General features: G+C 39.5%; 1 long non-coding RNA gene across 1 annotated transcript; it reads right to left on the minus strand.

Annotated features, from left to right (window-relative positions):
• Positions 1-11709: 11709 nt before the first annotated feature.
• LOC134867558 (uncharacterized) lies at positions 11710-17957 on the minus strand. Its single transcript, XR_010166147.1, has 3 exons — positions 17894-17957; positions 11928-11968; positions 11710-11840 (listed from the first exon to the last, which is right to left on the minus strand). It is a non-coding gene; the product is annotated as an uncharacterized LOC134867558 (long non-coding RNA).
• Between the last annotated feature and the right edge of the window lie 6961 nt (positions 17958-24918).

The raw sequence follows: 24918 nt of genomic DNA on the forward strand, positions 1-24918 counted from the left end.
TAGTGGAAACATGTGCGTCATTACACAGATGAGTTCTCCCACAGATTACATATTCACAGTCACTTATTTCATTTTCCAAACCATTGTGGTAGTTGTTCAAATGTAGTCATTCATTATATCCGATTTCACCCTTTGTGATTGAGGGATTTTTCAGAAAAAAGCAACAGATGAGTTGTCAACACTCAGAAAATAGTCCTTTGTTGTTGTCACTGAGTCCAGTTTTGTCCATTGAGGCCAACCACCTCCACACACATTTAAAGGGGATAATGGGTTTTAAGTGTTCAGTGGAATTAAATGACATTTCAAGATGAATGTGAAGTGACTTTGGATGCCATTAATAAGCCACTTCTTTTCTGGGCATAGTTTCAAACTGAGAAAAAAACAAAAAGAGCAATGCAATACACAGTTTGACACAAATACACTAGCAACATATTGAGTAACAGAGTGGTTGTCAAATAAAATACTTGCCTATTTTTGAGCCATGATGTAAAGAAGCGTTGAAACATGGACTGATACACTAGCATTCTAAGAAGAACATTAAACATTGAAATCATTAAAACAATGTATGCGCACTACGTCTTTGAATAATACAAAGTAGTTCTTTATTGGAATGACTCTACATGTGGATACATGCATTTTAAAATATAAATATCACTATAAATGTTGCAGTTAGGTTTATTTGTGGAACTATTCATCCAGAGCACAGTGTTCCTTTGGTTTAGTTTCCAGTTTGAGGACAAGAACATTGCTTCCTACACAAACAAACTGTTGGCCATTAAACATTAAAGTATTTTGTGACATTTTACTCTGGATTACTCACTGAATAGGTTGTTCTTAAGAAATAGTTCCTGTCTTTTAAATTATCCAGTGTAGGTGCATAGGACACTGCGCTGGGAAGATGCCCATCGCTTATTTTCAATGCAATTGGCATCACAGATATATTGCAATTACCCCCATTGCAAATCAACAACCAAGAAGCACTGAAAATGTTACTTTTTCTTTTTTTTATCTAATCATGGAGAAATTACCCACTTGAAATGTCCTGCACATTATCGGTGTCGGAGCTGTACAAGGTATGTGGAGAGTTATTGGAGGGAGTTGAGTGGAAACTATTTTTGCTTTTAATTTGAATCAGCACTCCCAATGCAAACATCTCCACTCAAGTGTGATATCCCATACTGCCAGTAAATGAAAAAATAAGGCTTACCTGTCTTTGTGTAACCACATTTCACACACACATATTTTCAATACATATGAACAACTAGAAGAAAATATAGTTGCCCCAGACCAAAAGCATCAAAGTTCACTCTGCATTTTTCTTACTTTAAAGTTATGCCTTCTGGAAATGTGTTTTATTAAAACACCAATGATGAAAATGTATGAAGGATGAAGACTCAGACAACTCAGACAGTGTGGAGATAACCTCAAAAGGTACCATGTATTGTGAAAACATTGCCGCTAATGTTCGTAATCCGAACTAGCTAACTTCCTCTTTCCAAATGGAACAACAGCAGTGTCAACTCAAGTAATACTTTTGAACAGACACAGACAGCTTTGATTGCTAATTATAGGTAGCATGGACATGGAAAATAACCAAAATAACGGAAATATGTTTTATTCTTGGAGGCTATGACGTTAGCAGAGTAGCCTCTCATAGAAGTAAACAGCAGAACTGTCTGGTTGATGGTATGTCTCCTCTTAACTCTTTATTGTCTCATTGGCATGTTTTCTTTTTTGAAAGGAAACATGCAGATAATGTTTTCTTTTCATAAACATTGTGAACATGTCACAATTGCTTGTTGGTCATGGTGAGTATGTTGCTGTATTACTGAAGTTAAGGAATTCACGAAAATGGAGGTCATATTTCATATATTTCTACTCTAACAACTGGTGTCACAAGGAACACAAGCGTAATGGATGTTGGGAAAATATTTACATTCTCCTTGAAATTTAATTTACACAGTATTTTGCACTTTATTGTAACTCTGTAGTTTTGTTTCAGAGTTGTAATTGTCTTCATTCATTCCATTTAAGCCTGTAATCCAATCATATGACTAATTCAGTTGGCTCAATTGGACAGTGTTGTTTTATATTAGTTACTTAGTGAGTACCGTATGACTACAGATTTTGCCATGCTATTATTATGAGGAAATGTCTTAACTGCAACTATATTCAAATTCTGGTGTCAAAATGAACTCTTCTCTCTGCTTCTATCCTTATGTTCACTGTTCTCTGTCTGATCCGCCTCCTGCTTTTTTGGCTCTTAGCATCAGTTCACGAGCTTCTTAGGCTTACTTGTCTGGGCTAAACAAGAAGAACAAGAACAGCATTTTCTTCCTGTCTCTGCCTACACAGTTTGATTTACAAGCCTGTTTGAAAAGTAAGAATGGAAATGAAGAATCTAACTGGTCTTGTAGATTCCAGTTGAAGTAGATAAAAAGCCATGCAAACATAATCATGTATGAGCCTGAATAAGATCATTGACACTGTTGTGAAACCAAAACATGAATATGAGATTTCAATTGGCTTTTTGGATTCTTATGAATCATGTGATTATGCTAATAAGCCCACATTCCAAAGTACTTTCCTGTCAGGTTTGTAGTATAGAGGATAAATAATTTAAATTGGCAGCTATTGTCCGTAAATATTGCGTTTGAATTATATCACAGTGAAATTCTTTTTTACATGTGCAAACAAAGTACAGTTGCTGATGATTATTTTCATCTTGATTATGTAATTATAATTCCACAACAAAGAGACAACATTATTCATTTAAAATGTACAGCACATTATGATGAACCCAGATGTAACATCAACAAACCCTAAGTGGCTACTGTAAGTGGGCCTCCGACACACTCTGTAATCCAATTGGCTTCTCTGTCTGATTCATTGAGGCATTTTTCCTTGTTTCCACAAACAGTTGCGTGTTTATCAGCCACAATTGAGATAAAGTTCTCTCATTTCACTCAGCATCCAGGAGAACTAAAGGCCCAGAGTACACAATGGAACCCACATCCATGATTATTTACTTTCTTTATTCACAGAGAGGACAAGAGAATGGCTTGGATTAACTCATTAATCTCTTTGCACAGGCGGTTTGTCCATGGAAATGGGATTGCACAAATCAAGGTAAATGCAGATTGTTTTTCCTAATGTCAGCAAAGCTATTTGGGGACCAGTTCTTTTACCAAACTGTTTTGTCAAAGGTTACACAAGCCTTTAAATTACATTGTCAGCATTTATATCAGCTGTTGTTGGTGAAAAGGCGCTCATTTCTCCTACTCTAAACCTGCTGCCTCTATTTGCTAAGCTGCTATAAAGTCTCCAAAAGGAGAGTAAAGTGATGAAGACAGGCTGCAGGGGCATTTATCTGAATGAAATGGAAAGTCTCCTGACAGGTATATGCCAAAGCCACTGTGTAGTAAACCACACTTCACAGTTTGCTGCATAATAAACTCACTCCCTTGTATCTAATAAATGATTCTCACCTGACATCACTGGCACAGAATATCAGGTTTTAATTTTTATATGCTAATAATTAAAGCTGAATGTCTTGACACGACTTTGCTTTAATAGCTATACTCCTTTCTGCATGGATTGAGCTGCTCTTAATAGTGTGGGGGATTGAAGTAGGCAGGTCGGGGAGCACTGCGAGCGAGGATATTGGGAACAAATTGACAAGGCTGTCTATTCTGTCTCACTCTTCATTTAGACCCGAATGATCCAGACCAGCTGGCCGGCAGCCAATTTATCTCAGAGAAGATGAGAATGTGAGGGAGGTTCCTGAAAAACGATTCCGGAGGACAGCCTGAAATGTGATGAAGTCTGTTGGGGGAAACTACACTTTTCTTTTTCAAAGTTTGCTACCTTTTCCGAGGTCTGTTAGTCCATCTGTCAACGACACAACTCTTTTCCCTCTGAATTACATTTGAGTTGGCTGAGATTGTTTGTTGGAAATGTAATGTTCGGAAACTGGTTAGGATAAATGTTGTATCTTCAAGGTTTATTGTCAAAATCTTTCTTTTTTTAAATGACAATACTGTCAACTGTCCGCATGATTATGATTCACATTACTGTGACTTTTAGCAAACAAAGCACATAGTTGAGGTTAGGGAAACATATCTGTTAGAAATCTGCAGACCTATTATCTAAGAAGACAAGAAGACATACTTTTATTAATCCCTTACAGGGAAACACACAGAGGATATACATGCACAAACACAGAGGAAATACATGCACACACAACCACATGCAGAGGAGAGGTGGCAGAGCAGAGAGGTAGCCAGGTACCTGGCGCCAAGGGAGCAGATAGAGGTTAGGTGCCTTGCTCAAGGGCACCTCGGCAGTGGCCTAGGAGGAGAACTGGCACCTCTCCAGCTACCAGCTCACTCCATATTTTTTTTTGGTCCGATCGGGACGTGAACCGGCGACCCTTCGGTCCCAAGACCAAGTCCCTACTGACTGAGCCACTGCTGCCCTTACCTAAACCTGAAAGTCCATTTAAACAAGGTGATGTATGAATGACAAGTCAAGTAATGAATGACAATCACTGAGGTGAAAATGGCTGAGCTCAGAAGTTGACTGCTTTCTGTCCAAAAGTTTGCCTCACTAACAGAAATGTTCAGATTGATTTAGCCCACAGTGAATCATTCTTGCAATGCTTACACTGCCATTATTGGCATTGTGTGTTTAGATTATTTACAGAAGCCATTTGTCTCTTCGCAGAGAGCTAAGTCTGCGTGTGTGGGCAGGAGGAAGAAGGCAACTAAGTGGAAAGAGCTGCTGCTGGACTCGGAGTGGGAGGTCCATCTCACTGGAAGACGAACTGCACTGCAGACTTGCTGAGGAATCATTTAAAAAAATGACCGTTTGGTTGTTGATTTTTGTCCAACACTAACATGTGTCTGGTGACTGGGGACTGCCCATGGTTTAAAATGTATGTATTGTAAAATGTTCACCCCGTTAATTAAGACAAATGACTTTAAACGCAGTGTGTCTCAATACCAAACAGCACACATATGCAGACATGCAAACACACACTCACACATCTCCCCAGTAAGTGAAACAAATGCAGCATGTTTTAGCACTTCCCCCGGAAGGTCAACACATGCAGCGCTCAGTAGAGGCAGTTACATCCACACAGCTTTTTGTTTATTTGCATAATAAATGGTTTTGATATCCCAGACACACAATATTCTGGAGAGGTTCGTGCACACCCTCCATTCTAACAGCATACTACTTAACTGTGGTACCTGATGGCACTCGCTGGCTGAAAATGTCCAGTAAATGTCTTTAATCTGCCCATTAGATTCCGAGAGGTGTACAAGTGGAACATTTGGCCTGAGGGTGGAAGTAGTGGAAAAGTCAGTAGGCCGGGGTAATCATTAAATTTCACCCTGTGCGGGCCGTGCATATCCATACCAAATCTTATAGCACTCTAAGTGGTACTTGTTAAGAACTCTTCCTCTAAACCAGACTATTAGATGAATGGACAATTCAACTAATGGACTTGTGTTATATCGGCGGCAATGGACTTCGCTGATTGAGAAGGATCACCTGACTATAGTTTCCCTTAGCGCTAAGGAGCATTTTAGCGTCTTTCAGCTCATTATTTAGTTTTTATGAACTTTTCCTTCTCTGTTTTGGCTAACTATCATCCATCTAGTCTTTCGTAGCAGGAAGCTGTTTTCAGAAAAACTACACAAAAGATCTGTAAAGACCTGCCCAACACCAATTGGTTAACTTGAATTTACCCACGGGGATTAATAAAGGTGCATCTTATCTTATCTTATTTTTTATCAATTTACAGAGAAGTAGCTGTCATATTGTAGCATTTAGCTAAATAACAGGATTTTTTCATGAGTTGAATACTATAAGGAGACTGATCATCGGCAACTGTTTGCTAATGAGTTTGCTGGACAAATTTTCTAGGTGATGGTGACAGTGTTTTTTTACAGCCTGCTGCACTGCCCCAATGTGGCCTAAAATCCATTAATGCAGCTTTAAGGTGAATACAGCTGGCTACTTCGGGGTTTATCGGGCATGTGAGGGGTTGATGGTATAGGAAAATAGCTGTTGTTTAACAACCGTGATAAGATACACTGAGCTAAATATAAAGCAAATGGGGAATTGATGGATCATAAATAAAATCTTCCACTATGTCTTTGACCTACTTACAAAATCACAAGCTTGTCTTATACACCCTAGAACAGAGAACACTTATATTTCTGTGATCATCCACGCTGAGACAATTTTAATATCATCCTTTTCTGTTTCTAATTGCAAGCCCAGAGCTTTTTCATTATCAAAATAATCTTAAAATGTCTTGCCCATTGCTGAGTAACTCCTACGCCGTTATATCATTGGTCCCTGGTGGCTTCCAGCTCATTGTCTGTTGGCCCTGTTGAGCAGCGGAGCTCTTTATGCAGGAGTTGTTTGTTTTCTGAATGTTAACAATGACCTGCCACTCATCACTGCTGTTCAGAGTACTGAATGAGCTTTGCCTACCTCTCTGCACCCTCAAGTCTGATTTCCAGCTCTCCAGGCAATTACAGTTCATTTGGCTCTGTGCGAGTGAAATAGCACTGCCCTACTTCTCAGGCTCTTCAGCTTTGGTGAAGGTTGAGACCTATTGTACTGAAAAAGGATCTATTCTATTCCATTTCTTTCTATTCTTTTCCTTATGACTGCAGCCTCGTCTGGTCATATTTTCTAGGCTGAATCAAAGCCGGAAAGAAATGCATTTCCTCAGCAAATAATCTCTCTCGAGCAGAAAGGAGACACCCAAAATATCAGCCTTTGTATCTGTGCAGACGGTGTTACGAGTTTGCGCTTGAACACCACGCAGTATTAAAATGCCACATTCAAAGATTAAAGAGTCGATATACACAGAGGAGAATTCAGCAGTACACAGTGGGCTAGATGCTTGTCATGGAGCCGGTGCTATAAAATGCAAAAAGTGAGCATTTCTCTGTTTAATCACCAAAGGTTTATGTGCTGTCTTTGTCCCAGTGGCTGTGGTATGTCTTTTCCAACACATTATTTTCTCCTCTTTGTGGGGTTTGTGTGCTGTTCATCTAGGTGCTGTTGGTCCTCTTGATGCATGAAAAATCAATGATGCTGTTCAGAATCTATTGGAGTTTATCTCCAGGCCATGATCCATATTAACCACCCTCCTGCACCCTGCACCCTTATTGTAATTATCTGTCATTTTTAGAAGCTGCAGCCATTTATAAATGCTACGTCAGATTGATCAATGTTGTTTACAAATTCAGCAGGTAAGGCTGCAAAATTATTCCTGATAAATCATGCAGCCCTCCTGCTCCCTCAAATCCCCACATATCCACTAGTGATGGCAGCACTGCCAGAAGAAGGGGGAGAACAGTCAGCTGTGGGGGGGTCTCACATGTCTTTTAATTAATCTGGACAGCCTCCAACAATGTGAGAGGCCCACTCCAGTTCATATCATACCCCATGAGAGTGAGCCTTGACCAAACTGTCACTTTTCAACACAGTTCTGCAAGAGGGCAGTCACACACTGTCCTCGCTCACGTCAGCATGCATCACTGCCAAATTCCAGGAGTGTGAGATTAGTGGCAAGGGAAAGCATCAAGGGTAAAAATGAATATATATATATATATATTGTATATATATATATATATATATATATATATATATGCATATGCTATAAAGAAACCTTTTCCATTATCGTTATATTGGCAGAGAGTTGAATACACCATTCTACTTGGGATATCAACCTGGTTTAATTGACTTGTACCTTTCTGTTGCGCAGGATTTCACAACCTCTTTCCGTTGTCATACATTTCCAATTATAAGGAAAAAAGGGGAAAGCTACCCTCTGTAGGAGAATCACAGGAAATCCTTCCCAGTCACGCACCAATGTTATCGGCAGCACATCTCATAGCAGGATTCTAATTTTGAAGATTGACTTTGCTGAGGTCAAAAGACGGGGATGTCAGTGTATATCTCAGACATGAATTGTCAAAGCCTGAAGGGAAAACTCTCTAACTAGAATGCCATAAAGTACCTCAGGTTCATGTTGCTTGGCAACAAAGAGTCTCTGAAAAGATTTGAATGCAGCTCAGACATGGCTAAATGAAAAGCTGCTTGAGGTAAATATCTGCCTTAGCTGCATCTTCTCTGTGATGTTCTCTAATTATAAGGCACCCGGGCTGCTGAGTATGGAATATGCAGGCGGCATCAAACCAGAGAAATTGGCTAATCTTTCCACCTCACCTCAGCAGCTCGTGATGAAGCAACTCTGCTTTATCTCACAGAAGCTGGAGTTAAGGTAATTAGCTGTTTGTTTAGGAAGCTTAATTAGAATTGTTTAATTACCTTCATTAGATGTAACACTCTACATGCAACAGATTTGGCACACTTACCTTGCAGTTTATCCCAATCAAATTAAAGGAAAAAGTTTCTCAATGTGTAGGGACTCATTAGCTTGTTTGAGGTTACAATGCCAACATTTCCATCATTACAGATTCAACAGTATATTTAGATTTAGAATAGAGTTGTGCATATGAGATGTGATGTTGTAGTTGGAGAATCGATAATCCGAAGACACTTTACTCTTCAGGGAACACACACAAAATCTTTTTACAATAAAAAGGGAAATCAGTTATTTGCTTACAAGCAGCAACCAAACAAGAAAGAAACACACTTAGAGGTAAATTCGAAGTGATGAAATACGGAGGAAACCATCTTATTGCACAGACACAGAGAGAGACCGAACCGCCCCCACATTTATATACCTACATCTTAAACCGCACTGACAAATCACCTGTGACTGCATGCAGAGTGAACCCACCCTCCCCCCGCTGAGCCGCCCAGAGCTTTATTAGACTCGGGGAGTCGGCCTCAGCGTTACACTCTGCTGAGCAGGACGCTGCATGTTTTAACTCCTGCCCTGTAGTCACACCAGCCACTTGCAATTCTCCATTCACTGATCATTGATGCAATTAGAAAGGAATTAACATGAAATATGCATGCTGCCCTAAGAACACAGCACAGAAAGCATAAAGTTTGGTCTCCTCTCGAGTGCCAGAGGAGCTTGAATTCAGACATTCTAATGGAAAAGAGTTGGCACCCAGATATTTCCCCCCTCTCCTCCAACCTCCTGCAAGGGAAAAAGAAGAGCTCATGTGAATAGATTCCCCACTGCAAGGGTTTTATTTGACTCAACCGAATTGAAAGCCATAGAAAGCAATCACAATCTACAATCACCTGAACTGGTGCCAGTGTAATTCATTATTATATGACATAATTATCTCTTTCTACTTGCTCTGTTAAAGCTTGGTCAGCAGAAGCAGGGCCAGACGGCACGTGTTGTCAGATAACATCTTAAGGCTCCTGGTCTCCATCTGCCAGTCCCTTATTATATCCTACCTCCAATTTGTACATAGGATCTTATCTACATTTCCATTAGCCCCAGGCTGAGGCTTTTCTATGATTGCTAATTGGATGCACCGACCAGGTCGTTTTCTCTGTCTGCTTCTGCAGTCCAGGTATTGTCTGCTGTTGCCAATTACCATGGGGTGGAATCCCATGTGCATATGTAAAGAGAGGAACGATAGGAACTTGGTGTATCCTTTTATAGTACTCATGCTATTCAATATCTTCTAGTGGTTTACTTGAGGCGCTTATGTTTCTGTACTCCTGCAAACAATGCTCCATTAGAGCTCCGGAATATATCCAACCACTGCGCTGGCATGATATTTAATTTCACTCTCTGAACTAACCTGGTATTGAACCAAATGAATTGCCTCTCCAACCAAGTGCAGGAGACTGGATGTCAATGCCCCACTTTGTACCTCTGTAGAAAACCTCAAGTGTTTTTGTTTGCAGTACATAAAAAACAAACAAGTGAAGTTAATTCCTTAACCTAACCCTGTAAACACAATAAAATCAAGACTGCCTTGGCTCTGTGGGGCAGAAATCTGAAAAAACTGGATCTTGGTCAACTGTGCTATGCTCTGTTGGAAACCAATATGTATTTCTCTATTCTGTTTTGGGAAAATTATTCATCTGCTTTATCCTGGTACACAAGGACAGGTGCAAGAAAATACTAGAAAACATTTCCAATTTCTCAAATCTGATGAGTAGACCGGGGCAATAATACGCTCTGATTAAGCGCTGTGTTCCTGCTTCATTACGCCAGCCGGCTCTATCGTTTAGTCTCATTTCGAGAGGCACATTTGTTTTATAGAAGTTGCTGGTAAATAAATGCAAAGCTTGGATGCTCACAGCTTCTTGTTTACGCCATCAAAATGTGCCGTAATGATGTTGTTCTTCAGCCCTCCACTAGATGGCACAGCATCTTCTCATTATGCAGCAGCAGCATCAGCAGCAGCAGAGGGGCTGCTCTCAATTCAGTGGCAGGAGCCTATATCCACACGAGACACTGACTGCAATCCAATTTTAAACCTTTTGTGTACAGCTAACTTAGTTCCTCCAATCTTACTTGTGGATGAAGAATCATTCTGTCACCGTGCAGTCGCTTTTATAACCAGATCCCACCTTAAAAGACTAAAGGGTAAGTCTTTGTGACCTTTATTGCAGTGGACAACTGATGAGTCAGTTTTTTTCCGGTCTGCTCAGATTGAGATGTTTGCTTCTTTTTTGTTTATGTGTAACAGAGGAGGGAGCTTGTGACAGTTATTTAATACGAAGGCCAAAGAGCAAGCTGCAGGAGCATGCACTGGGTGCATTTACACAAACATCTGGAACAAGCTGCCACCACATAGCTGCCACCACATAGCACCCCCCCCCCCCCCCCCAAGACTTTCAGCACCAACAAATGATTATCCTTGCAATGGTGTCAGAGACCCACTAAAAGCATGTCCTGCTGAAATTGAGTTTACAAAAGAACTTTTCATTTTCCTCTAACACGTCTGAATCAGGAAACAACTTTCCGTTGTTAACAACGGCAGAATTGCATGTAGTGGACCTGTGAAAGTTCAGCGTGTCCTGTGGCTATTTCCGTGCCAAATAACACTTTCTGAAGGATCCCGACCATAGAGCAGGTGTGTCATGGTCAGGATTGCAGTGGATGAATCTGCTTCATTGGGTTTTGGCCAAGGGGAATGAAACAAAGAAAATACAAGTTTATTCAACTACTGATTAGACTGGCAGAATGACTTTCCAAATGACGACATCCATCACCACCTACCCTTTCTCTTCTGGTTTTAGCTTCTCATTTGCCCGTATCCAAAGGTGCCTGGCAAACTTATGTGCCATAATCCTTTGGTTAGTATGCAACGTTTTGCAGGCTCTGTGCTGGAATCTAGGGAGACACTTGAGTCTGCAGGTGTTTTCCTGCTCCAGCTCAGTAAGCCTCTGCTCTATCTTGTGTAATTAGGAGATAATGAACCCCCGCCCCCCTCAACTCTGCGGAATCATCTGCCACTGCTGAACTGTCAAATCCACAGTGGTGACTCCGATAGATCTTCCATGCTGCATCTCTCAGCTCTGACTTCAAACTTGTCAAAATGTCTTCTTCTGTGCATTTGCTCAGAAGAAAAAAATGCTAGATTTATTAGGTTTCCATCCATAACTAAGCCTTGTACAGAAATGTGGGCCAACAGCTAGAATAAAGAGATAATGCTGTAACTTAAGTTAATTATTACATAAACGTTTGTAATAGTTTTTAATGATTTTTTTTACAAACCTTGGGATACTTGTGGAGGCGTTTCTAATCAATTCTCCTGTTGCCCTCTGCTGTTTGCTTCTTTGGAGCGGGAGCCATGAAGTCAAGGCTGTGGGTTGAAGTCGATGATTCAGGAAGGAGCTTTGACGCCTCGAGGAAAGTCTGAGACCTGCAACAAGTACAACAGCCGTCATGAAATCTGTCTGCCTGGAAAGAGAATGCTGTACACTTTGGACACACTTTGTGCTCAACTTACCAGTGCTCAGCTCCCAAAACAGCCATCAGCAAATCTTGCGCCTAGATGATGACAAGCAAAACAACAATATGAGTATGGGAATATCTCATGGTAATGGTGCATGGGCCTCATTTCTTTTTTAAAGGGGCTCCATAAACAGAGCTCACTCTAAAAGAAAACAAACATGCACCTGTCAAGGAGAGTAAGGGGCCGTGCTTAAAGGCATTCTATTTTTTTGACTGTGCGTGAAACTCCCCTGTGACTTTGTTTAGCCTGGGGATGATTTAAAAAACACTTTGAAGTTTCGATTTTAACACGAGAACACTTTGAAGCATCCCTGTTTTGTCTCTCCAGGAGAACGCTCCGAGACAGGGGGGAAATTGTCATTGGGTTGCAAATGTGAATACAGATTGAGTGGAAAAACACAGTGTTTCAGATGTGCCTTTTAGGAATTTATTTTGCCAAGTTTTTCAAAGACAGATGGTTGAAGTGACATGGTTTAACCCTCACTAATGCAGTCACGTGGCATGCACCTCAAGGTGATCCAGCCACAAGGATGTGCGTTTGCTCATGTAATACTAATGACTCTGAGTTAACACCGGCAATTCATTTCTGTCAGCCGATAAAAGAATGACTCTTCTCTCAGAAACAATGTGGCTTAGATTCAGAGTCATAATTATTACCACGCTATTAATCTTGCAGGCTGCACCAAAGCAGGTGCCACTGAGGTATCAACTCTACTCAGCAGCTGGGAGGAAAAAATTAATAAAAAAATAGATCTATTTCGGGAGTTTTTATCACACAGACAAAAACCTTTTACTTTTAAGGGGAAGCTGGGAATATTGACCTTTGTGACACGGCTACATGTAGATTGCACTGGTTGCTAATGTAATATAAAGTATTCTGTATTTACAGAGCAAGAATATATCTTTGTTTTGATCGCACAACTCTTTTTAGCTCACCTGCTGAAATCGAGATCCCACAACAGCTTTTTTACAATTTCCAGTCAAAGGTTTGTACTTCCTGTATCCTCTTTATCTCTGGAGGCTACAGTGGAGCAGCCCCTACGTCTCTCATGAATAGTTTCCAACAGTTAAGGTGTCATTCGTTCAGCTTTATAAAAACTTGGCCAATATTTTTACAGCATTTACCCCAAAGCGGTTAAATTTACAGTAAATATTTCAGAATGACCTGCAAGTTCTAGTTCGATCATCACGTAAATATTTATTCATAAATACTTAATCTGTGGAGTCTTATATAAACTTCAACTTGCTGAATACTAGGCATTTCCCAGAGTTGCTTTTTCTGCTTCAGTTCATCTTCAAAATGAATGGGGAGTTTTCCTCAAATGGGCTTTGCCTTAATAGAGCCCTTGATTTGAGAAACGGTAAATGTGAGACATTTAAATGACAAACAGCCTTTATCTCTCTTAAAAACAAGAATTTCCTACCCTTTGGTGCTGTAAACAAAGCATGTAAATGCAACTACATTTGGCAACAAGTATTTACAATCATAAATCAGTCAATCACATGGCATCAACTCAATGCATTAAGCATGTAAACATGATCAAGACGACCTGGTGAAGTTCAAACTGAGCATCCGAATGGGGAAGAAGGGTGATTTAAGAGACTTTGAACATGGCATGGTTGTTGGTGCCAGACGGGCTGGTCTGAGTATTTCAGAAACCGCTAATCTACTGGGATTTTCACTCAGAACCATCTCCAGGGTTTACAGAGAATGGTCCTGAAAAGGGAAAATATCCAGTGAGCGGTTGATGCCAGAGGTCAGAAGAGAATAGCCAGACTGGTTGAAGATGGTAGAAAGGCAACAGTAACTCAAATAACCATTCGTTACAAACAAGGTATGCAGAAGACCATCTCTGAACACACAACACCCGGAACCTTGAAGCAGGTGGACTACAGAAGACAGCAGCAGAAGACCACATCGGGTGCCACTCCTGTCAGCTAAGAACAGGAAGCTGAGTGTAAAATTAGCACTGGCTCAACGAAACTGGACAATAAAAGATTGGAAAAATGTTGCCTAGTCTGATTAGTCTCGATTCCTGATGCAACAATCAGACAGTGAATCAGGAATGTTTCCAGCACCTTGATGGGTCTATGCCATGAAGAATAAGGCTGTCGCTGGGTGCAAAAGGGGGTCCAAGCCAGTACTAGCAAGGTGTTCCTAATAAAGTTGCCGGTGAGTGTATATTTAGATTAGGAAAGCAACTGCTGACATTAAATTAAAAGAGAGAAAGGACACTTTCAGTAGAATCATAGATGAGAAGTCACATCAGACATGAAACATTACTTTACAGTTATGAAAGTAAGACGTGTTTGAAAATGTTGTAAAAATCACACTTTTCTTTTCTTATTGCCACTTCTTTCAAGGATTATTACGGTGTGTCTATGAACCTGGTTTCAGGAGCAGTGTTACCGAGTCTTTGGGATAATTTGGATGAAAAATTACAAGGGTGCAATAATTGGTTTTTGGGACAAGATCTAAAAATGATATCATTATCTCCTATAAAATTGCATTGGCTTTTGTTCCATGTAGAGATGTAATGGCATGGTTTCATGTTCCATAGTCCTGATAAGGCAACTCAAGCACTTGCTTATAGTAGAAGAACCTTTGAATTTGGTATATTTAACCAAAACCACACTGCCCTTTTATTGTAGTAGCCTAACCATTACCTCACTCAGGACATGGTGCATCTGCTATATATGCCCTGTGTGCCGATTAAATCTGTGTCCTATGTTAGGATTCCGGGTTGCAATGGGGTAAAATGTAACACAATAACGTTCAAAGCAGAAAAAAAAACGTTTTTATTTAGCTTTTGTGTGAAACCAAAACACAGTCGAGGAAGCACAACGTGACTACTCTTCTTATATCAATAATCCCCTGTCCCCCCCAAAAATGCACACCAATGCACATTATTGTTGTTACTGAATGGCTGATTCTGATCATATAATTTAAGCGTTTTAGAAAAGAAGTACGTCTTTGCATTAAGGGAATCCACCTTCTAAAGGTTGTGGTAAAGGGCAGCAGCCACAGGGTGGGCAGGGCCCCAGCTGATATTGACAGCATCTCTAAGTGATGTCTCCAGATCCTTCATACATTATTCATGCATTGACTGGGGGGACGACTTTCCCCAACTAGACTTCCCTCAGAGATTTGGGACTGGCCTGTGTCTGTGCCAGCTTTGTTCAGGCTAAAGAGCAGACCTGGAGGGAAAATACACTATTTTTTATCTTTTACATATTTATTGGAAGTTAGCATTCAGAATAAACCAGGCATCTTCCTGCAGTCTCGAGAAAACAAACTGTATGATCAGTGTTAAATAAAAAAAATAAAAAAAGACGCCATGTATTAAAGCAAACTGTCATTAAAGAGTTAACGATATCTTTTTAGACCCCCCTCAGTAGTCTACCATTATAAACTTCATAGGTCACCTCTGTGCTAATTAATATAGATAAACAAATGAATAATCTGCCCTTATCTCAGACACCTGGTAATTATGTATAATAGTTCAGAATTGCATTCATTTAACATGCTAATTAAAGGCTTAGCATTTAAGGCTGTGCCTCAGAGGTTGATCTTGTTAAAGGAACAGTCGAGTTAATATTTTAGGCCTCTTTCTTCAGATCAATGTTAGTCTTTCATCAATTGATGATCTTTTAGCTGCCACGCAATTGTTCATTTATCTCAACAAGGGTGATGGATACAATTGACCTTCTCCTCCTAATGAAATGACATTTGTACCGCCAAGCTGTGCACAAAACATCTCGCTGCTCTTTTTTGCCGCTGTAATATCCTCCCTTTTTTCAGTTCGGCTCTCAATGGTTGATGAGGAAGAATTGATACCTTTGCAATATGTGACAGTGACATAGAGTCAAGATGTGCTAGATGTGCTTCTGCAGCAGATTTTGTGCAGCACGCTGAAAATGTCTTTCTAATTGGGACACTGTGTAATCCTTCACACATTAGGAGATATTATGATACTTATTATTGTGTATACAGTATGTGTTCCTTTCTTTATCTGGCTCCTGATTAGTTGTGAAAATGGAAATGTGTAATCCCTAATACTTGTTGGTTTGCTAAGTAATGTAATATATCCTGTGGAAAAGAAAACAATGTTTGGAAAATTAAAAAATATATTGTGATTTGTGCATTGCATTTAAATAAAACTCCTTTCCATTTATAATTTAAGACATTGTACCAGAAAGATGTTCTAAAATATAAATTGTTAGCAGGCATGGTATGAGAAGAAATGACTAGTGCAAGATCCTGGGTTAGGATCTAGGAATTTGTACTTATGAATGGACAGGGGTTATTATAAAGCGTTAAATAATATTTACTGCTGTAGTTTTGCTAAGACGACACGGTTAGACTTTAATCAAGCATTGAGTTGGTTGTCAGGAGGACAGAGGTTCTGCCGGGCCTTAAATAGAGGTGACCGTCTGATAAATGGAAGATGTCCGGGCTGTAAAGTTTTATGTGCCATTCCAGGTAATGTGTTAATGGACTATCTGCCACCTGCGAGGTTGGTTGCTGCTCAGGGCTTAGAAATAACTGGCTGAGATTTAGGGTCAAGATTTAATCAAGAGTGCCTACTGTACAACGCACAAGGGCCACACTAATTCTTCTGTTTCTTATTATTATTCATCATTCCTATAGAAGTGTTATAAAATAACTTGTCTTGCAGTGTCACAAAAGCATATGCAAAGATTAAAGAGAAAATAAGACAGTGGGAATGATGTGATATGATTTTCGTTAAAAGTTAGTCACACAATGTGAAATGCCCCTTTATCAGTGCTCAGACTTTTATGGAGCCTTATTACTTCATCATATGAATTACTTTATAGAGCCTTTTCTGCTTTGAGTAAATTTCGCACAGACATCAAACCAATGTCAACAAAAGTAGATTGTCTTTTTCAAAAAGTTGCTAAATAAAAAATGGTTATTCTGTTTATTGTTTTAGATAAATAGATATTGACTACTATATCTATTACCTGTCTTATTTGTTATCCTACATTTTTGCTTGTTTGTTTTTTTTATGCTTTTATTGTATCTTTTTTTGATATTATATCTCATCTTTGGATCCAGAAAGACTAGCAACCACTTTGTGGGAGCGAAATGGGAACCAAATAAATGTATGAATAAAAAAAGTAATAGAAAAATGGTTCTAACTTTTTACGGGGGAGTTTGACTGTAATCTATATTGGGTGGAAGCAACTTTTTAAGAAACAGCTACTGCTTAATACTGGTACTGGTTAAGTAAGTTAATAAGTACTCATGCCACTTCCCATTGTATAAGTAGCCATTTGACAAAAATATTACCCATAGTGCTTCAGGTACTCCTCCATGAGTGCTACACCAACGTCTGGTAGCCATGCAGTGCTCCATTACGTCCATTTGGCAAACACCCAGAATCACAAAACTGATTAGTGGGATTTGCAGCAAGCATCTGGCACATTTTAATGTTCTGTATGCTACTAGGGGAGGCATTTTTACACTTGTGAGTGTTCCTGTAGCGTCTTTTGCCCATACAACTCAACTTATATGTTCTTTTAAAAGGTATTGATATTCATTATGACATCTCAAAGCTAAAATAATATTTCTGTCACTTCCAGTCATTCCAGGCTTGATTTCACGTTTGCGGCATCTAACTCAAGTAGTTCTGTAAGGTTCAAGACTTTTGAAAAGGCGACAAAAACTGAGTCAGTGAAATGCCATTTGCAGAGATATCTCAAAATCTAAATTCCAGTCATCCTATTAATATGAATCTTAACTCGGGCCACCTAGGCCTACAGAGAAGATTTATATTTAAACCTGCAGTTGGTATTCTTGTCACAGGGGGAAATCTTTTCAACGTAGGTAGGTATAAATTACCCTAACAGCACAAAGCAGAACACTGTGTCACAGGAAGTGGAGCACCCAAATCCAGTAGAAGGCAGGTAACAGGAACTTCAACAGATAATACTTACATTTTAGGTGTAATCAAGGTATTGCCAGAACTTCACATGACATGACACCAAAGAGGAATAAACAAAAAAAAAGCAGGACTTAAATACTGCTGTTCTAATGAGGAATGAAGTGCAGCTTGTTCCAAAGCTAACGGGGAACAGGTGAAACTAATGACAATCAAACAGAAGGGAAACCACAGAAATAGAGGAAGTATGACACAGGGTAAAAATACTTTCAAAATAAAACAGGAAACACAATAAATAAATAGGATCATAACACACTGTCCACATATCCAGTTGTTTATGTAAAATCTGAATAAAAGTTACAAACTGAAATTAAGTAAGGGAAATATCACATTTTTTGTAGATACTTTAACAAACATGTTTTCTGCATTTTATTATATACCCTCCCTTACTGTTAGCAAACCTCAAAGTCTTGTCTTTTTTCTTCTTCTGAGAGCACCCTGTTTCATTGTAATGGTGGATACTGTTACTTCTCAGAGTGATGGGGTGCAGGGCTGACATTAAACCAGTCCTCTGTCGAGCCGCTGGTGTTTCTATGCATCAGATTTTCTGTTTAATCTATTTCTTCCTTCATGTCTCTGTGGGACCTGCACTTCTCGGTGCTGTTGATGGACGGAAAGGACCTCAGACTGAGAGAGAATGGAGCCCTGCGCTGCATTGAAGGCTGGGAACAAAAGGCCTGCCATCATCACAGTCCCCTTGTATCTTGCCGCAACTCTTTAATAGCTATTCTGGTTGCTGTAGGCTGTTATCTCCCATTCACTCATTTAGCCCCCCTTTCCAGCTCTACAGGCCATTATCAGATCCAGATTCAGCTGTTTCATTTCCCCTTATTGTAAAAACATGAGCAAAGTTTGTGTTGAAACGCTTACCAGGCACAATCACAATTGGCTGTTAGTGCTAGGAGGTACATTTAGGTTACTAAGAAAATGAGGAAAGCAAATTGTTTCCAAACCATTTGAAAAAGACCAATAGTGATGACGGGAAAGCATAATTGAATTTTGTCCTCTTAATTGACTCTTGAGAGGTGCTTTAACCAGCATGTGGGCCTCTGGCAATTGACATGTGTTTGTCTTGTTCGGTTAACATTGAACCTGGTTATCCTTTATAGCAAGTAAATCAAAATCCAAAGTGGAAGCGGGCATGACATGAGTATATTTCAAAACTCAAGGTGGGTTTAAGACTTTTTATTATTTTTCTGAAACATTTTTTTACACTATTAAACAGAAGGAAAACCTTGAACATGAACAGTTTTTTGTTTGTTTGTTGGTCAGTACAGGCAGGTTTGTTGTTACCAGGATACATTCATAAATATCCATCACAAAACATTCCTGCTTTCCACATTTTAATGAAGCGAAGGTGAAAACCAACGTCACTCCTCCTACTGTATGTCAACATTTTGCACAATCCTGTCAGAAAAAATATTTCTAATTGTAAATATTTCCTCCTATTAACAAGAAACTATTTCAAACCAAACAGTGCCTTTCATGATGAAATAGAGAGAAATTACTATAGTTTAATTGTGTCTCGGGATCTACATAAGCCAAATGCCAGCTTGCACTTCCTTAGTTTGAGGAGTCATTATGTCTCCAAACTGATATTGCATCATCTTTAAGCTTCGGTGGGCTGTAATTTGTGGCAATCACACCCTTTACACGGACTTTTTCATGAATAATGAATAGGTGGACAAGTTGAGGACTGCCACAGTTGGAGAGGGCTCATGATTGTGCAGCATGGGTGACCTCTGTCAGACACCATCTGTCTCCTGTCACAGAGATGCATAGTGCCCAGTACTGACAGCTCACCCGGCCAGACGCTGAAGAAGGAGATGGTTTTGTCACGGTGTGCACAGTTAGTTTTAGTACAGCCATTATTTAAATTGACGTGTGATTAATAAATCTACTGAAGACGTTTTGATATTAACTCTACTGTTGTTCGTTTTTAAGGTCTGTTCAGTAATAACTTTCCAACTTTAGCACAAAATAAGCCAAGTAAGACAAGAGGGGATTTTTATTTTTGCTGATCACTGCCAGTTTTTCCTTCTCTTCTAGGATGCTGAGATTTGAAGCCTCCAAAATATCCCAACCACCCTTGACCCAGTGCACCTTGCACATTTTGTTTTGTTACATGAAAGCAGCAGGCCGAAGGTGAAGGCAGCTTCTGGATTAACTATACTGAAGTGAAAATATGTTAGTTATGTTTGCATCCAGCTATACAAGTATGATGTACTTTATTCAAAATGATTGATCCGTTTTGGGAAATTAAATACAAATATAGAATTGTCAAATGTGTTTCCTGACACCATATTTGTCATGTTTGTTGTGGCCCTATTATGCTAATTTTATAATTGTATTTTGTGTCTCTACTGTGACATGTTTCAATGCTTTAATGTTCAAAAAGGTCTTTATTTTTGTCCTACTGCAGCACCTCTTTTCACCTTCTGTCTGAAACCAGAGCCCAGTCTGCTCTGATTGGTTAGCTGGTCAGCTCTGTTGTGATTGGTCAACCACTTAGCGATATCCCACCCTTAGCCTATCACATACAATGTGTTGGAGCGCTAGCCGATAGAAGCACGAGTGTTACATAGTGGTGTCAGTATAACACACTAAATAAAGGAGTCCAATTGAGGCGTTCCCGGCAGGGGGCGAGAGTGTGGGAGAGAAACTCCCTCTGGAGGGTACTTTAGGATTTTTTACTTTGTAGACCATTTACATGGACAAAAACCAAAACACACTAGTAGCCTAAGGGAAACCCCCCCCAAAAGCATAATAAGGCCTCTTTATGTAAGCTTTTATTGAGTATTCTGGAAGTTATAGCATGCTATGATGATAATGCCCTGGTTAACTTTAGAAAAACACAAGTTTAACAAACTGTGCCAATGTGCTAGACAGGGAGGGGAAAACAGAGTTAATATTATTGGATGTTTTTGGTTAGATGAAAATATTAGAAACTGCATTATGTTCCTAAGATAGCTGTAGATAACCATGAAATAAAAAGGCTCTGTTTTAGGCAGCATGTTGTTCCAGAGCAGAAACAATTAGGGCAAAGGGGAGCTGTGCACAATAATGTCAGAGATATCGATACACAGAGATAAGAATTTCAGCCCTGATATTTTACAGCCTTTGCAATGTCTGTGTAAAGGAACTAGACAGAAATGATTTCTTATTCTCTTTATCTGATTTACTCCATAAATTCTCCTTTAGGTTTATATATGTTTTATCACAGGGTATTTTGATGTTGTGTGTTCAAATCCACAGCAGAATCAGTGCTAGTAAACTAAACGGAAAGAAAATAGTACATTTTAATTTAAGAAGCTGTGAATGACCCTACAACCAAAAGAGCAAGTAAAGTTTGGAAAAAGTCAAAAGTTAAATCTAACTTCTCGGAATATTTTATTGTACCTATTGCTTACCTATGTTGCATGGTGGCTTGCAGAAGTATTCACCCCCACTTGGCATTTTTCATGTTTTGTTGCCTCACAACCTGGAAGTGAAATGGATTGCTTGAGGGTTTGCATCATTTCATTTACAGAACGGGCCTACGACTTTGAAAATGTGTTTTTAAAAAAAAAGTTTTATTGTGAATTCCCCACAACTTTGTCCCTGACTTGTTTCGAGAGCTCCTTGGTCTTCATGGTGTGGTGCCTCTTGCTTAGTGGTGTTGCAGCCTATGTTTATACTGACAGATCATGTGACACTTAGATTGCACACAGGTGGACTTCATTTCACTAATTATGTGGCTTTTGAAGGTAATTGGTTGCCCCAGAACTACATATGCACATGCCAATGTTCAGTTTTTTATTTAATTCATAATTTTAATTTTCTCATTTCACTTCACCAACTTAGACTATTTTGTGCAGATCCATCACATACAATTCAGATTAAAAAACATTTAAATTACAGGTTGTAATGTCACAATATAGATAAAAAGCCAAGGGGGCAGGAATTCTTTTGCAAGGCACTGTACATTTTCATTGCCAACAAATGTACTGTGGCTATTGTGCATAACACAACAAACAACCAATAAAGGGATGCTAACTTCCTCTCCCAACTGCAGGATAATTTAACCCTGCTGGCTAGTCCATAATTCATTCCAAAAAGGAAAAGACTTTGCTCTTTATGAAAAAGGATAGCTTGGATAAAGTTGCTCCCGAGAACAATGCTCTGCTTTTTGAAGAATGGAACAGTCCAATCATCAGGCAAATCTACTTTGGAAAGTGTGATCCAGCAGCTCAGACTTTTGTCAGGAAGAGGCTGAGCCACAAAACGCTGACAGGTGAGCACTTTGCATTTAACACCTTGCTAAAATTAACCAGATTGCTTGCACTCAATCGGGGTCTAGGTGTATTTATGATGTCAAACATAATAAGACATAACCTTTAACACGCCTTTTTAATAATGGGACTTGTAGTTACAGCCTTCACAGAAGCACAAACAACGTGATGGCTGACAGGAGGTGCCAACATTTTGATTCTTTGTGTGTTTATTGTTGTAGTGCCAGTGAATTTACACACATTTATGCGGTTACAATTGAGCTACAGTTGCTCTTCTGATTCTGGCTTGTCACCAACATTTCCATCTGTATACTGGAATAACTACGAAGGTCAATTTGTAATGTCTTTTTTTAAAGTTGCAAATGTTAGAGTTGCTGTTATTGTTGCACGGAATTATTTTTCATTCAGTCATCTAAATTGTATCTAGAATCCTGTCAAGTTGTCTTTGACTTATACCTGCAGATAAAGTTTTACACTGCAGAATAGATTTTGTTTAATTGACTTACGATGGTAAAAATGCATTGAATGATGAGTGGTTTATGTCTTGTATAACCATGCATTAAAAATGAGTGAGTCTGTGCTTCTAAAGCCTTTTATGATTGATTCTGTTGGGACTCATAAAATGATCATTGTAGATTACCTTCCTCATCAAATTGCACTGAGCCTGATATCCTACCAAAACTTAAGAGCCTAATACACTCGGGTTGCAATGGAAAATAGTGTCCCAATATAAAACAGTTTTAATTTACTTTAATTATCCAAATAAAATTCCAATTTAAATCCCAAAACTGTTCCATAAAAGGCGAGCAGTTCTCCATCCTCAGTAAGCAGCCCTGGACAACGTTAGCCGTCTCTGGCTCGTTTGGTTTTCTCGGAGGATCACAGATGAACACAGTTGGTCAACATTAGCATGCTATGTGCAGTCGGACTAGTGGCACTCTACATCACTTCAATTCTCTCTGATTTTAGACACAGTTCAAAGAAGTTCCCTGCTGGCTCCTTTTGTTGCGAGCCTTCAAAACATTATGAAACACTTCAACTCATTTTTTGGCTAATTTGAAACAAGGCAGTGACAGTTGTAAATGAATATTTCATGAACGTAGGGAGGGGGGGACTCGATGCTTACCCTTTTCATGGTGATTCCTATCGAAGAGTAGTTTATGGTTCAGGATTTCACATCCCAATTGTGGGAAGAATCACTCCTATATCTCACGTCTTGTTTTAACAGCATGTTGGCCTAACATTGCCGCCTCAGCACATTAACTATATTTACTACCAGCCTTTTCCACAGGAAATTGCCTTGGCATGGTGAAGGAGAACCGCGAAAGCATTTCCTAAATTTTAGTCCCTCTACAATTTATACATTTCCTGAATCGCGTGTCACATTAAAGTAATTCCAACAGTGTCATCTTGATGTGGCCGTAGACTATATAGACTATTTCCTTTGTGATCTGTTAATGCTTATAGTAACTAATGTCGGGGGCAAAATAGGAGGTGTCGCGCACACACTGCAATAAACTATTTATCATCGAGGGGAGCGATGGAGACGGAGCTACATTACATTGGCCAATTTCATGTTACATCATAGAAGGCTGCATGGTAATGGGTTTGCATCGAAAGGGATTGCATGCATGTGTGAGGGTGTGTGTGCATGTCGTTGCATGGGTCTTCATTCAGCAGCTGGCCCATGGAAATGAACAGGCCATAAAAATACCCATCTGTAGTATATCCTCTGTCCTTCACAGAGTAATTGAGCTGGAAACTACCTAACTCCATCAACTCCATTTGTTTTATTTCCTTGTGAATTCAAACTATACGATAGCCTGTCAGTCTTACTGTTACTCCCCAATGTGTCTTTACAGGATGCTACTTTCTTCTCCCTCCCCGTCACGTTATCTTTCCTTGTGACCTCTGAAATATTTTTTTTCTCCTTGTCAGTCTCTGTCTTTGCACATGTTCACAAAGTAGTCCCAGTTTGCAGTAACATGACAAAGAGGAGATTGACTGCAGTGTGAATGCTGCTGCGGACCTACCTGACATGGGAGGAGGAGATATCGGAGATGAAATAATGGGACAAACAGTCGCATAGAATCCGTCGGGGGAGATTCGAGGGAGGCAGCTCGATCTGCTGATATGACCAAAGTTCTTTCGGGACATTGATTAAACAATATTTTTTTTCAGACAGAGCATTGTGGAGGGAGTGAGATAAAGCAGGATGGAGAGACTTTGTGGGTGTGTGGGAATCTGATATTTTCACATTCAATCACCCACCACAACATTCTCACAAGGAAGAATCTGTAAATCAGTTTTAACTTTCAAGTAGATCTGTGTCTCTTCACTCATTCTTAGTGTGATTCAACTGTTGATGCCAGCTTGACATTGCAGATACCGTGGGCCAACATTCATACAGAGTGAATAATTTCGGTTAAATTTCACAACTATGTGTGATGTTATGCTCACACCCATCATTTGAAGCCATGCCAGGAATGGAAGCTCCTGCTGTGTGAACAATCTGATGATCCTCCTCCTTATTTTGTTCTTTTAGGAGTAGTACACATGAGACATCTCCTTGAATCTGCACACAGTTTCCTGATATCTCAAAAGGGGATAATGGTACAGTAGTATTTTTGATCACAATTGTATTTGAATTTTTTAAGCTCCATTCTTTCGAAGGTTATTTCTTTCTGTGTAAAACCTTTACATTGTTTATTTTCTCTGCCAACATCAATGCAATCTGAGTGACACCGAG

The sequence above is a fragment of the Eleginops maclovinus genome, chromosome 7, assembly GCF_036324505.1.
Source record: "Eleginops maclovinus isolate JMC-PN-2008 ecotype Puerto Natales chromosome 7, JC_Emac_rtc_rv5, whole genome shotgun sequence".
Taxonomy (NCBI): domain Eukaryota; kingdom Metazoa; phylum Chordata; class Actinopteri; order Perciformes; family Eleginopidae; genus Eleginops; species Eleginops maclovinus.